The sequence below is a fragment of the Moschus berezovskii genome, chromosome 9 (assembly GCF_049115385.1).
Source record: "Moschus berezovskii isolate FMDL1 chromosome 9, NW_MosBer_1.0, whole genome shotgun sequence".
NCBI classification, from domain to species: domain Eukaryota; kingdom Metazoa; phylum Chordata; class Mammalia; order Artiodactyla; family Moschidae; genus Moschus; species Moschus berezovskii.
The window spans coordinates 72,872,022-72,883,198 of NC_142468.1; positions in this window are offsets into that span (position 1 = coordinate 72,872,022).

Genomic DNA, 11,177 nt, shown 5'->3' on the forward strand with positions numbered 1-11,177 from the left:
AGAAAATGGTAACCCACTCCAGTGTTCATGCCTAGGAAATCCCATGGACGGAGGAGCCTGGCAGGCTACAGTCCATGGGGTCACAAAAAAAAGAAGTCAGACACGACTTAGCAACTAAACAGCAAAAATCAGCCTTAAATACTCTTAAAAAATGTAATACCAGCAGATCATCTGATGTAAAGGAAAATTACTTTTAGTTCTCTTGATATTCCACCTGTATCTTAAAGTAAGATTTTAAGAGCTTGAAAATTTTACTGAACATATTTTGATAGTACCAGAAAGACACTTAGCTGGTGTTCATCTGTATCATTTATTATCCTACTTATTTTTCATTCTCTGCCTCCACTCTGGACTCTGTAAGAAGATCTTTTTTTTTTTTTTTTTGCTGTAAAGTCATTTCCAAGTTGTGCTTTCTTTACTGTATTTTTTCAGAGATAATTAATTCCAGAATTTTCATCTATTCTTTTGCAAAAACTAGTACCATTTTCATTAATCATTTTTGTTCTTGCTCATCTCTGAACTTTCCCTATGCCTTCTGAAAACTTGCATTTTCAAGGGAAACAGTCAATTATTAATTTCTAATTTTTTGCAAAGCAAAAGCATTCTCATGTTTTCCTGTCTTTTAATTTAGTGTAATAACTCATTTGCCTGCTTGACCACTGCATTCTATGCAATAAAATAGTCTGGTGCAAAATGACATTTTAGATGTGAGTTGAAAAGATCTGTATTTCATTAGGACCCCATAATGTGAGTGACTCTTTGGATACTGTAGCATGGCAGGGAGCCTGTTTTATAATGGTATATTTGAAAGATATATTTATTGTTCCCCCACAAGAAAAAGCCAAGAAGAGAAGGAAAAATAAAGTTAAACTTCAGTCTTGGGGCAGAATCCCTGGGGTACATTTGGGGCCATCAAAAATCTGACCCCTCTTCCCAAATGAAAGCAAAACTTCCAGGAGTTCTTAGTCAGCTTATAAACAAAGAAGAGAGCGTACAGAAGTAATGAAATTTCCAACTGTGGAGAAAAGCACTCATTTATTTTTTTAAAATCAGGGAATGATTGATGTGGTTGCAATTTGATGTTTGCTTTTAAAGAAATTCTTTATTTCACCATTACTCCCTTCCTATCCCCCTCCCCTTCCTCCAGATATTTTATAGTGAAGCAATACTCACCTTATTCAGACTTCCAGGGTTGGATTAAAAGAAAGTTGGTTTGTGTTTTCTGTACTTCCTATTCTCTGCTCCCTAGTAACTCCACATTGTTTTGGTACTGTAAATTGTGACAAAGTCTTGTCTTTTATTCCTAAACTTTCTATTTCTTTTGAGGTACTTGGTTAATTCTTTGAGTGTATTCTTCTTTTAGGCAAACACCTATGACATGGTTGGTTCTATGTTAGCCAAACTCTCTAAATTTGAATTATTTTGTGTGTGTGATGAGACTGAATTGATTAAAAGTGTGATTAAAGAATTTCTATGCTGGTGACCACACTTCTTTAGAACTTACACTGTCTTTTTTTTTTTCATTAAAAATTTTAAATTTGGTTTCTCAAGGCAGGTTTGGGAGGGCTTCACACAAACAAGTAGGGCTGAGTAGTTTATAATTTCCTTCTAGAATGTCCAATATTAAGATCTTTCTAAAGTATGCATTGATACACACCATAGAGATAGAAGCTCCTTTTCACACCCCATCTTTTTCATGTCTTTAGAAAGAACCTGTAAGTCAGAGTGTCAATTTTATCAGAACTGAGGGAGAGGAGCATCCTTTTTTTCTCTTGCTTCTTCTAAAAAAGTCCCCTTAGGAATTATAATAAGAAGGGTCTTCAATGAGATTAATGGGCAACAAATAATATAAAGTACTTAAGACATGAATTTCAGGCACTCAGAATGGCACACAGAGATCCTTAGTATTACGTGTTTCTTCGTAATAGGAACCACATTCAAAATGCTAGAATGTCAGCCACCAAGCAGGTTCAAAAGTTTGCTCTAATATATGCTGATATCGTTTGTTTTGGTTACCTGGGAACTTTCAGTAAGGGGTGGTTTCGTTCCTTTATACTTCTTCTCCGTGGACCCCCTTGTCGCTTGTGTCTACGTAAAACCATTTATGACTCTCCCAGATGTTTCTGATTTAGAGAGAGTACTTCTTGAACCATTTCTAACTTCCTTCCCCCTCCACCCCTCCTGTCCCTGCTCTTCTCGGGAGCTGATTCCATTCAGGTTGGAAATTACAAGCATGTTGTTTAGTGCCGGGGATGATGTGCTGACCGGCAAGCAGAGGTAGGGCTTGAACCGAGGTCCTGAGGAACAGACTTCAGTAGATTAGCATATCAGTCTACTGAGAAATGTGCCATGCAGAAGCTTGATTTCCCTTCAGTCCAACTTAATTTTTCAGATCCCGTAACTGAGACTGGCAGTTCTGAGCCCCTTGTTCCTTCAGCACAATTTATCAGCACAAGGTCAGAGAATTCTTTTGGGCCTGTTTCTCATGAGTGGTGATAATTATGCATATAGACAGCCCTACTCACATTATGTAATGTACTGAATGAAGCAGGAGAATGGTTTTGATTTAAAATCAGAAGCACCGTCACCAGACCCAAATATGTCCAACATCCAGCTAACCCGGGAATCACCTCTCACGTTCTGGATCAGATCCATCAACACACCCCCAATGAAGACACATCCTTCTCTTTATGACTATTGATGGCTTTCAGCCTGACAATTCAGAAATGTGCCATTGACGCAGGCCACATTCAGAGGAGAACGCCTTCTGGGATTTCTCAGTCAGCGGCCTAAGTGGGGCTGATTTGGTGGCAGGAAATGTCTCCAGATAATGCATTCTTCTAATTTCTTTTGCAAATACTCTGCATCTTAGCTATTAATCAGGGAAGCTCCCACTTTTCCCTGTCAGAGCCATTCGCCCATTTGGCCCAGGTTTTGGTTGTGGGAATGGATGAACCATGTTCAGTTCACTGCAAGGTTAAGCAGATCAATGCTCCTGTCACTGTCTGGTTAGATGATATTTAACATCACTCTAAACAAAAGCACTTCCAAACAAAGAGGAAGAGAGCGTGTAAGTAGATACTCTGTGCTAGCTTCCTTACACAAAATCCAGAGGATTTTGTTAACATTTAAAGCTTCTTTTGACCTTTAGGGAATTTGCATATTTCACAAGCTGGGTAGCAGAACTAATAACAAAAGCTACTAGATGGAATCATTAGAGCCCTTACTCCTGGAATATAAATACAGAAAGCTGTTAGGGTTTGCTGTGACTCATCAGATAGTTAAATGCAGGTAAACCAGATACTTTAACGTTTATATCACAGAGGAAAATTATTAATAAGGCACACAAGTAATGAATGGCCCAGGTCACACTTCAAGGCCACCCAGAAATATTTCTCACACATTCATTGCACTGGACAAAGCAATTCACACCAGCTGTAGTCATTTTCCCACTTTTATTCTAGGAGCCATTGCTATTGCAATATCATGGCTAGCATGTCTTGAGAATCTGTGCCTATCTGATGTATGCTGTGATGTTGGATTTGTAGAAACAAGTGTCTTAACCATTTGTTATTTGTACCTTGTTTGGTAGCTTTTCTTTAACAATTTTCCAAGGTTGTTTATTTTTTGTGTGGCTAAACATAAATATGTTTCATTTCAAAACTTTTCTTCAGTAACAGCGAGGATAAGAAAAACCCAGTTGTATTTTTGGGTGAATTTCCCTAGTTTGTATATTTTGCCTTTCTCTTTACATCATTTCGATCCAATCAGATGTCTCAAGGAAGTGGATGCCAGGAATGATGAATCACTAAAGCCTGTCCGGGATCAAAATTCAATGTAGGTGGAGTATGCTGGAACATTAAAGTATACCATGGCTTTCCAATAGAAATAATACTTTATGCTTGGCAAATTGAGAACTGACATCTAATAACTTGGTGCATTGGAAACCAGATTATAAATAAATGTATGATTGAGACAAGTTTTAAATATTATTTTGAGTACCAGAAAGAAATCTACCCTCAGTGGCTCTCAGAGATGTAGCTTAGAGAAGCTTTCTTTTGCAACACAATACAGAATCTTGATGGTTATTTTTTATTTAAGATTTTAAATCATATGATAAAAAAGTCGAAACTTATTCTGTGAATGCCATTTCACTGCTTTTCTATTTGTCTTTATTTGTATGTGTTTTGGAGTTATAGAGTCTATATTTGCCATTACCTTCTATCTTAAACTTTACCACAAATTCTGTTATCTTATGGATTATTAAGATTGTTATTGGGAATGATTTTTAATACTCATGTAATAAGAATACATTTATATATATACATATATATTTAAAATGCTATTTTACTTTTTCTTTAGCTGGAAATAATCATATCTTTAGGTCAGGCACTAAAATATTTTATTCCATTTCATACTACAGTATTCAGAAAAGCAATGTGGGCTCAAGACAGTACTGTATTGAGAAAACTATAGTAGAAATACACTTTTGAATATTTTGTGAAAAATTATGAAACATTAACATGGAATCCACAATATGACTACTTACCTTATTTCTTGAGAACACATTGTGTCATTCTTTTCATGTCTCGGTAGTTCAGTTTTTACTATCCCTAATTTCTCCTGTGAGCAGCCAGGTTGGAAGACAACTTTAGTTTCCATATCAAAATCTTAGAGGTGAGGAGGGAAAGTAAATTTTCAACCCTTCACTAGTTCTTGATTTGAGATCAGCACAGTTTGGTTCTTGCATAGCAAAAATATTTTAGAAAAAGTGTGTTTCCTTATGCACAACTCAGATCAGCTCATCTCTGTCTCACCACCTCTGTAGTAGACTATATGCTAGGATCTATAATGATGTAGAGGGAAATTCTTCATGTTCTAGCCCCTCAAATCAAGGAGAAATATGTACACTTAAACAAACTAATAATTAGGAAAAGGATAGGCAGTTATCTCAGACTTTCTCAGAAGTTCAGTTCAGTTCAGTCACCCAATCGTATCTGACTTTTTGTGACCCCATGGACTGCAGCACGCCAGGCCTCCCTGTCCATCACCAACTCCTGGAGTTTACCCAAACTCATGTCCATTGAGTCGGTGATGCCATCCAGCCATCTCATCCTCTGTCATCCCCTTCTCCTGCCTTCAATCTTTCCCAGCATCAGGATCTTTTCAAATGACTCAGTTCTTCGCATGAGGTGGCCAAAGTATTGGAGTTTCAGCTTTAGCATCAGTCCTTCCAGTGAATATTCTCAGAGGTAAAAATTCTCAGAGGTAGAAAAAACAAAAAGAAGGATCTAGGTGCAAAGGGCACTGAATTTTAACCCAGTAAGAAATAGTTTAAAAAAATGTTTTTTTGAGCTGATACAGTTTGAGTTGCAAAAAATTTGCAAGAGGTTCTGCCTCAGCCAGTCATGATGATGAAGCAATATTTCCTAAACAAATAAATGATTACCAACTGGAGAAGATGTCTAATGCTAATTATTCTAAGTTCTGAAATCAGACGCCTTCTAGAAATTTTATGCATTGATATTAGGTATATGTCCTTAATACCTTTTTAATTATTTCCTGATTCTTGGTCTTGCCAAATGTAGCTTTGCCAAGCTCAGTACTTTCCAAGACTGTAACCCCCAGAGTTAATGAGGGATTCCTGTGTAGTTGACGCGTAACGGCAAAATGGTACAGGAGCAGTTTAGCACTAAATCAAAACGATCTGTTCCAATAAAGCAGTTGCAGGATTTTTGATGGAGATGAGTATGAACTCGATAGGCTCCTGAGGATTCATTTATAAGACTGCAGGAGATGATGTTGTGCTGGATTCAGGTCTAGTTTTGATAGAAAGGATAGGTGGACACCAGTCACCTTGGGACCTCAGAGAGTTACTGAAGTTCTCTAAAACTTCTGCACTTGTGCCTCTGTCTGCGAACTGGACCCAAGCCCATTGATAGCATGAGTAAGCAGCGTGATAGTGGTCTGCAAGCTGATGACTGGTCTCAGTTAATCAGGGAAGAGTTTCCAAGCACTCAGTTCTTTATCTAACTTTCTGGCCTCTCGTGCTATCACAGAGACAGTTTTTGCTGCTGATGAAGTGGGTTAGGTTCAGATGCACTCCAAATGATGCATAAACCGTGTAGCCCTGGCTACTGGCAACTAACATATGCCTTTGCTGGGCTCAAGCCAGCTCTGCCCAGCACAGCTGATTTTGTTCATGGTGAAATGGGGCAGAGGGATCATAGTGCCAAAAGAAGCTGGGCCTCACCCTCAGCTACAAAGTTGTCCAGCAGGAACATTTGAGCAGAATTCCTGTGTTTGCCGATCATAATAGTTAACTCTTACTCTACATCACTCCCAGCCTAATGTAGGGAAATTTCTCAGAAAATATCACATTTTATTTGAGTAACATCTCCAGACTTCTCTTCATCCCTCTATGCTCTAGTGATGGTGGTGTGCATTTTCTAAACATCTTAAGTGCTTTGCTTTTAAAGCTTTGGTTTCCCAGATGAAATTCAGATTCTAAATCAGTATTATGGAGCAGAACTACTAGTATATCTCTGAAGGCTTTCACTCTTATTGCCCAGAGTTTGCTTGTGCTCCTTAGCTATTTTAATAATAATTTTACTCCTCAAATAGTGTCTCAGGCACTTGAATGTAGTCTGATATCTTTATGAGACACCCAGCTAGTATTTATTACATATGTAAATATATGCACTTTTAAAAATACAACAGTAAGTACAAATAGTCATTGCTATGAACTTCTTTTTTGAGGTGGAGTTGGCCTTTATCTGCTAAAATTCCAGTGGGCAGAGAGCTTGAGCCTGGTGGTTAATTTTATATCAGATTTCAGCCAGCCGGCAGTTACCCTCGTCTGCCGGTAGACTACTTTTTCTGTCATTTGGTATTAGATGTATTACACACCAAGCAGTAATTATCTTTGACACATAATTATTATGGTTTTGATGACAAGAAAGTCTTTTCTTTCCCTGCTTTCATAACATATATTCCTGAAAGTCCAGGCTTGCAAAATGAAGCTAAAAATTAAAAGCACTTGGCTTCAGATCGAACTTGAGGAGAGGGGATGAAACAAAAGAATTGTGTGTGCATGAGGAAGAACAGTTTGGGGAGGGTAAAACTGAAAAAAGAAAAAGAGAAAGAAAAAGGTACAGACTATTGAAAATTTCTCAGATGATCTCACATAAGTAAATGGATGAACAGGAAAGAAACTTCAAGGGTCATTAATGCCCTGGAGAAAAGCTGCTGGGACATGGCCAGACCAGGTTCCCAGCAGAAAAAGGGTGCCTCTAAAGTAATAAACTGACCAAGACAGACTAAAAGAGAGAGGAGAGGAAAAGAGGAGGCTCCTGGCAAGGCCACACAAACCACACAAATGAGTTTCTAATCTTGCCACCCGGGCATTTTCCAGCTCTGCACTCTGAGTCAGCTGCAGGCCTGGATGAGCAGTTTAACAATCCTTGCCTCTAAACAAAGATTTTTGTTTTTTTAGAATTTTTTTTTTTAACATGATCAGAATGGGACATCCTGAGTTTCTTGAGCCTGGGGGCTCTGCAGTATTTAAACAGGCAAGTGCCTGGCACTCCTCCAGTTCTACCTGCAGCTGTGTTTCTTGTAAAGCTGGGTCACCAACTTTTGGCTGCAGAGGCTGGTCTTGGCTCTCTTGAATGATTCCCTGGAACTTCTGCTTAGGAGTATCTGGGGACAATGGGAGGTGCTGAGGAGGGTGGGTGGGTGGAGACAAGGGGAGGAAAAAAGGTGTATTGGAGGGCTTGCTAGAGGCTGGCATTATAATACATGGATGTAATAATTTAACTCTAGGAAGCTGATGTTATCTAGGATCTGATTAGCACAAGAAGAAATCTATTGGGTTGGCTGATGGTGACTGGACTGAGATGGAAGATGTTTTCCTTTTCCTCATATGAAAGTAAAAAATGTGGGCATCAGGGAGTCACTTAGTTTCCCAAGGGTGCTTCCTCTCCTTATAGACTTCTCAGCTGTAACTCAAATAATAATAATCAAGTGACCAAACCTGAAAGCAGCTCTAATTTTAGTTCGTTTTATTATTTAGAGATGGGGAGTGGAGGGGGAGGAGGGGGCGGCTGCCATCTATGACTAATGCTGTCTTGCAAGCTCTTAAGCCATATTTAGTAACATGGGGTATAAAAATAAGCTTTTGGTTCAATTTTTTTTTAAGCAGACTTCTGTTTCCTTTCTTCTATTCCCTCTCCCAAAGACGGATTTAACTAATTACACTTTCAGCTGAATGCTGATAGACATGTATTTATTATCGGTGCTATAAGCCCTGGAATTCTTTCTTCCTCTGTGAGGCCACAGACATATACATTAAACTCCAGTCCCTGTGAGCTGTCAGAGTTATGGTCCAGCCCAGAGCAGTGCAACATGATAAAGTTTTCAGGCCCTGTTTAGTTAAGACTGAAGAGCTGGGACCCAGCCAATCTCCACCACTCAGGGCTCTTTTCACAGTCCAAAATGATTTGGCTTAAACGTTTCCAACTGTGATGAGGTCCCATTTCAGTGATTATGCAGTCATTCACTTTTCCACATCAACATCAAAGTCATTAACAGCCGAGTATTATTGCATTGGCTGGAATTCAGTTAAGGACTAGAGGGAAGTTGCTCTTTATTAAGATAAATCATTGCCTCGGTTATGTCACCCATGAAATAATCAATTTACTGTGTTGGTTAATTTCCTCCCTCTTTGATCTGTGAATTAAATTCAACAGATCATTGTTTCACACAACTACCACTCAAAAGATGTTTTAAGGGAAAAATGCATACACATGTTCTGATGGCTGTGGTCTCATCATAGCACACTGAGAGCTCAGTTCATTCCATCATCATTTCTGCAGTTATCTTATCTCCCCCATGCTCCAAGGGCAGGGCAACGCCCTGATCTAGCTGGGTGATCCTCTTTCTGAATTCCTGAAGTGTTCTGCTAAGAAATAAAATGTTAAGCAGAGCTAGCCTTAATACTTTGGGGATCATGAGCTTGTTCTGAATCCAATGTGGAATATCCTTGTCTGGAATTCAGAATGAAAAAGCAGTGGTCTTTACATGGATACTCACTTATAAATGTGAGGTATCTTTTAGAAAGATCCCTCTCATAAATACAAGGCATTCTTGGCTCCATAATTCATGGCTTCTTATAGGGGAAGGAAGTTGAGAGGGATGTTTCATTTTTCCTTGCTTTGGTGATTCCTCTGAGAAATGTTCTTGTGCTTGGGTGATTTAAAAATATATATTTTATAATGAAATATTTCAAACATGCAGACAAGTATAGAGAATAATATAATAAAAATCCATGGACCCACGATACAACTTTATCAAATCTTAACATTGCACTTCAGATGTATGTGTGTGTGTGTGTGTTTTAAAGAAATAAATTTCATGAATGCAGTTGAGGATGCCTATGTATCCCTTTCCATTCTCTATCCTCAAAGGGATGACTATTGTGAATTTATACATGTAAATACTTTATTTTTCAAACTTTACTTTTGCTGCCTGTTTTTGCAACTATAACCAACACATATATTACTTTAAAAGCTTTTAAACCTTTTGAAGATGATTTTATCTCTTATACATCCTTTTGCAGCTTGCTTGTTTTATCTACATAATATGATTTACCAGTGCTGATACATGTAGATTTGTTACTCATTTGAACTGTGGCATAATATTTCATAGTATGTATACATTTAAATCTTAGACACATATTTTTGTCCACGAGTATGAGATTTTTCTCTAGGACCTGTACCAAAAAGACGAGATTTCTGGGTCATAAGATGAGATCGTTGGATGCCATCACCAACTCAGTGGCTCATAGGATGAGATGGTCTGATGGCATCACCAGCTCAATGGACATAAGTTTGAACAAGCTCTAGCAGGTGGTGAAGGACAGGGAAGCCTGGCATGCTGCAGTCCACGGGGTCACAAAGAGTTGGACATGACTGAGTGACTGAACAACAACAATAAGATTACTCACATCATCCGCTTTACTCAGTTCAGTTCAGTCGCTCAGTCGTGTCCGACTCTTCGCGACCCCAAGAATCACAGCACGCCAGGCCTCCCTGTCCATCACCAACTCCCGGAGTTCACTCAAACTCATGTCCACAGAGTCGGTGATGCCATCCAGCCATCTCATTCTCTGCCATCCCCTTCTCCTCCTGCCCCCAATCCCTCCCAGCATCAGAGTCTTTTCCAGTGAGTCAACTCGTCGCATGAGGTGGCCCAAGTATTGCAGCTTCAGCTTTAGCATAAGTCCTTCCAATGAATATCCAGGATTGATCTCCTCTAGAATGAACTGGTTGGATCTCCTTGCAGTCCAAGGGACTCTCAAGAGTCTTCTCCAACACCACAGTTCAAAAGCTTTCAGTTCAGTTCAGTCGCTCAGTCGTGTCCGACTCTTTGCGACCCCATGAACCACAGCACGCCAGGCCTCCCTGTCCATCACCAACTCCCGGAGTTCACTCAAACTCATGTCCATCGAGTCGGTGATGCCATCCAGCCATCTCATTCTCTGTCGTCCCCATCTCCTCCTACCCACAATACCTCCCAGCATCAGAGTCTTTTCCAGTGAGTCAACTCGTCGCATGAGGTGGCCCAAGTATTGCAGCTTCAGCTTTAGCATAAGTCCTTCCAATGAACACCCAGGATTGATCTCCTCTAGAATGGACTGGTTGGATCTCCTTGCAGTCCAAGGGACTCTCAAGAGTCTTCTCCAACACCACAGTTCAAAAGCATCAATTCTTCGGTGATCAGCTTTCTTCACAGTCCAACTCTCACATCCATACATGACCACGGGAAAAACAATAGCCTTGACTAGAAGGACCTTGGTTGGCAAAGTAATGTCTCTGCTTTTTAATATGCTACCTAGGCTGGTCATAACTTTCCTTCCAAGGAGTGAGCATCTTTTAATTTCATGGCTGTAATCAGCATCTGCAGTGATTTAGGAGCCCCCAAAAATAAAGTCTGACACTGTTTCCACTGTTTCCCCATCTATTTCCCATGAAGTGATGGGACCAGATGCCATGATCTTCGTTTTCTGAATGTTGAGCTTCAAGCCAACCTTTTCACTCTCCTCTTTCACTTTTGTCAAGAGGCCTTTGAGTTCCTCTTCACTTTCTGCCGTAAGGGTGGTGTCATCTGCATATCTG